This window comes from Phalangium opilio, unplaced genomic scaffold (assembly GCF_054372755.1).
Source record: "Phalangium opilio isolate 3A_F unplaced genomic scaffold, DU_Popi_V2 ptg000209l_1, whole genome shotgun sequence".
NCBI classification, from domain to species: domain Eukaryota; kingdom Metazoa; phylum Arthropoda; class Arachnida; order Opiliones; family Phalangiidae; genus Phalangium; species Phalangium opilio.
The window spans coordinates 8,697,644-8,702,603 of NW_028324217.1; the positions used below are offsets into that span (position 1 = coordinate 8,697,644).

Here is a 4,960-nt window from a genome sequence, read left to right on the forward strand (position 1 = left end):
TTGTGTTCTACTACATTTTGAGGTTCAAAACTGCCAGAGAACTTATACCGAAGGGGCCGTCACTCCTTCAAATCTCGTACACCTAGGTTTTCAAATCCTTCAAATCACATAAATCACTTCCCAAATCAAGTAAATCACTAAAATCGCTATGAAACCAATCAAATCATTCAAAACCCCGCAAAAATCAGTGAGATCGGTAGTAAAACATTCAAATCACTATAAAAATCAGTGAAATCAATAGTAAATCAGTCGAATATCTATACAAAGCAGTCAAATCAAGAAATTATCAAATCACTCGAATCCCTACCAAATCACTCGAATCATTGCCAAATAATTCGAATCACTACCAAACCATTCAAATCCTCGACAAATCACTCGAATCCCTACCAAGTCACTCGAATCCCTACAAGTCACTCGAATCCCTACCAAGTCACTCGAATCCCTACAAGTCACTCGAATCCCTACCAAGTCACTCGAATCCCTACCAGATCACTCGAATCCCTACCAAGTCACTCGAATCCCTACAAGTCACTCGAATCCCTACCAGATCACTCGAATCCCTACCAAGTCACTCGAATCCCTACAAGTCACTCGAATCCCTACCAAGTCACTCGAATCCCTACCAGATCACTCGAATCCCTACCAAGTCACTCGAATCCCTACCAAGTCACTCGAATCCCTACCAGATCACTCGAATCCCTACCAAGTCACTCGAATCCCTACAAGTCACTCGAATCCCTACCCGATCACTCGAATCGATCACTACGAAATCACTCGAATCACTACCAAATCATTCGAATCACTACCAAACCACTCGAATCCCTACCAGATCACTCGAATCACTACGAAATCACTCGAATCACTACCAAATCATTCGAATCACTACCAAACCACTCGAATCACTACCAAACTACTCGAATGACTACCAAATCATTCAAATCATCGATACGTCATAAATCGAATCCAAATCATCGTAAAATCGTAAAAATCACTCTCAAATCATTGAAATCGGCTCCAAACCAGCAAATCATTCTTAAATCATTGAAATCATCAAAACCGATAGTGATTTCAAATCTCGTACGCTCTGATGTGTAATGACGGTCCCCTCGCCATATACTCAATGTTGCAATCATTCAAAATAAAAATTAGTCACGAAAAAACGTTTTAAAGTTAAAAACTTGTTAATAATACCAGAGATCGTTGGACCAAAACTAAACAATTTAACAATGAGCTACTCCCACCTTCCCCCCAACACATACAAGGAACAAAAAAGAAATATTTCATTTTCAGACGAAACACGAGCAATTTTAGATTGTTCATTATTGTGAAATCGGTCATACAAGCTCATAAATCAAACCTATATAAAAGACAGACAGCGAGGCTGTAACTAAGACCTACTGTATAAGCCTAGTACAAAGTGTTTTACAAAGGGGCTTCAACAAGCGCCCGCCATCGAAGGGCGGTAAACACGAGGCTATAAATGACAACAAGTACGGAAATATCGCTTTCCTAATGCTGCATGTGTTACAACTACAGATAATAAGCATTTGTCGATCTCAGAGTGCCTCTCCTATAGTCTGTCAAACGAAAGAAGAGCCCTGAGAAATTTGTCCAAATTGGTGTCGCCACCATCGACCCCATAGTACTTTATCAACTTGTTTTGTTTTGTCAATAGTCGTCTGTAATATAGTCTGCTATAAACAGATAGGCTTAATCGCAATAGAAAAAATAAATTTTGCTATATATATTTAATATGTTTATGTTTCATGATTTTTTACGATCATCGAGTATTAAAGAATAAAAAACAAAATTAACGACAAGACACCAGTTTTATCTTTGTTGAACTAGCTTTGCAATATATTTTAATGACAGAAGTTAAAGTACTTGTCCATAAGTAGTTCAGCATCAAAGCGTCTTCAGTCCACGTTTTCATCAGTCTTCGCTGTCTTCTTGCATATTAATTTTAAGAGGTTCAATTGTGGTTTCGATGATGGGATCTTTTTCCCAATACTCATGCATTATATTCTCGACGTGCTCTATTGCCTTACGCCAATTCTCTGGTGTCACACGTTCAATGGCCCTCAATGTTGCATCTTTGACCGTCGAGAGTTTGAAACCAGAATTCTGCTTCGCAACGTCGTTCTTCACTTGTGCCCATATTAGTTCAATCGGGTTAAACTGGCAATGGTACGGTGCAATCCTCACTACCGTGTGACCTCTACTTTTAGCAACCTCGTCAATTTCGTACTTCAGGGTTCTGGTCTGGACTTGTGACGCTTTATTATTTCATAAAGTTCACGTCGAGAATATAATGCATGAGTATTGGGAAAAAGATTCCATCATCGAAACCACAATTGAACCTCTTAAAATTAAGATGAAGTTGTGGACTGAAGACGCTTTGATGCTGAACTACTTACTACTTAGGCTTATGGACAAGTACTTTAACTTATGCCATTAAAATATTGCAATGCTAGTTCAACAAAGATAAAACTGGTGTCTTGTCGTTTATTTTTTTTATATTCTTTAATACTCGATGATCGTAAAAAACCATGAAACATAAACATATTAAATATATATAGCAAAATTTATTGGTTATATTGCGATTAAGCCTATCTGTTTATAGCAGACTATATTACAGACGACTCTTGACAAAACAAAACAAGTTGATAAAGTACTATGGGGTCGATGGTGGCGACACCAATTTGGACAAATTTCTCAGGGCTCTTCTTTCGTTTGACAGAGTATAGTGGTACCTAACTGTATTAATAAAAAATGTCATAGTGGACAAAGACTAGAAAAAGTAAATAGAGGCAGTATCGAGCCTCATCTAAGGGAGGGGTAGCTCCCTTTGAATTGAAAGACAGGTCCGTACGGACCACTCGGTAAACCAGCACAGACATTTTGGTGGAGAAAACTATGGATAACGTCGGACGCAACGCAATTTAGTACTGGAGAAGGAAGGGCGTCGTGCGCAAACGTCCTGCCTTCATCTATACTAAATTGCGTTGCGTCCGACGTTTATGAATTCCACCATAAATTCGCTCCGGAAATGATGCGCATTTTCTTCAAGGTCAAACTGAGAACGATCTAATTGCGTTTTGTCGGATTTGATGACGAAATAGAGCTAACCACGCAAGTGATCTCAGAGCAGTCAAATATAATTCGCCATTAGAATTTAAAGATAAAGTAGATCTCTAATAGCGAATTCCATTGGACACCTTGAGTCGCTCGGTAAATCAGTATAGACGTTTCGTAAGAAAAAAAAACGAGCGTTAAAACCGCGCTGAATTTATGTACTCTTCTTCAAAGTGGAACTGTGAACGATATTATCTCTTTTTGTTGGATTAGATAGAGCTAGACGTTTCTAGTATTCCTAGCCGATCGCCGCGTACTGTACTTCTTAATACCAACGATGGGAGTAGAAGCCAAAAATTGCTTTCTGCGAACAAGCTTGCTCCGATTTGCCAACTGCGAACGCGGTGATAGACACACACAGACTCGTCCAGTGTAATACCTCTCCGTGACGTCATCGTCACTCGGAGAGGTAAAAATCAAGAGTACTATAATCGGGTCATGCAATAATTATTAACAGCGAAATTGTGTAGAGTGAACCCGTCCCCATAAAGCGAATACATGTTTAGTCGAGGCTTTCAAGGTAAAATCGAAGGGTGTATGATCTCGAGAAGGTGCTACTATGTCGTGGTACTCAAATGGCTCACTCGGATAGCTCATAGAGAAACTGAGAATCACAGGCTTAGAGATACAACCAACTATCCATGGTATAACCAGCATTCGTTTACAGTGTACACGTCCCCGTAAAAACGTATTCGAGGCTTTCAAGGTAAAGGGGGTTTACCACGAGGGGGTGCTAAGCTACAAAAAAGTCGTGGTTCTCAGATGGCTCGCTCGGGCTCATAGGGAAACTGAGAATCACAAGCTTTGGCACGCTCGACGGCGCAAGATAATCATTCGCTTGGCCATCATCATTATTATCTTCATCATCGCCAGATAAGGGGGGTGCAGGGAGGAGGAGAGGAGGTGCACGGAACGACCTCTAGCGCTCATTAAAATAACAAAAGGTAAAAAAATTCAAAATGAAATAAAAGCGACGGCCGTTTAAAAAAAGCCGACAAGAAAAGAGATTTATTTACAAAACAAAGCTATCATTATTCAGCCAAGGAAATTTAAAAGATATTTTTTTTGCATAACCCGCCATTTTGTGATAAGGAATACCATTAAGTCTATACTGTAGACTGTCCTCGAGATAAAAACTGATCATTAAAAATTATTCATGTTGAAATACAATTGAGGGGTATTCCATGGTTTTTTATTGCGCAATTGAGTATAAGCTTATAATGTTATATCTATAAGTATGACACTAGCTTTACTTCGTAATGGTAGGGAGTTACAGCTCGAAGCTAGGTCGAGAACGACAAGCGAGAATTGACTACACGCAGTTAGTTTTGCACTGTCCATCTACCTATTTAGTCTGTCCTAAGCCTTTGACAGCGCCTCACCAGTAATCGCTTTACAAGAATCTATGACGTTTCATCTACGTCACTTCATGACAAGCTCTCAGTAACCAGTGACAAACTTATGGAACATACTTATGGTATAAGTAACATCATAAGTTTATAGAATATATGTTCCATAAGTATGACACTTTCAATATTTTGAGATTCCTACTCTTTCTGAGAACTTGTTCGAGATCGACGTCAAAAATTGTCTACACACAGTTTTTGAACTCTACCCCCTTTTAGCCGGTCCTAAGCCTTTAAAGCCCCTCAACAGGGGTCGTTTTAGAAGAATATGACGTTTCATTACGTCACTAAATGAATAGCTCTTAGTAACCAGTCTGAAACCCGCTGAAACCCTTACGGAACACCACGGAACACGTATTATAAACGTACTATTTACTGTTAAAATCTCGTCGACTGCTGCAAAAAACTTAATCAATTGA

At 39.3% G+C, this 4,960-nt stretch overlaps 1 long non-coding RNA gene across 1 annotated transcript; it reads left to right on the plus strand.

Annotated features, from left to right (window-relative positions):
• Window positions 1-2,864: 2,864 nt before the first annotated feature.
• On the plus strand, window positions 2,865-4,461 carry LOC149618904 (uncharacterized). The gene is made up of 3 exons (XR_016375351.1): window positions 2,865-2,882; window positions 3,071-3,599; window positions 3,656-4,461. It is a non-coding gene; the product is annotated as an uncharacterized LOC149618904 (long non-coding RNA).
• Window positions 4,462-4,960: the final 499 nt, after the last annotated feature.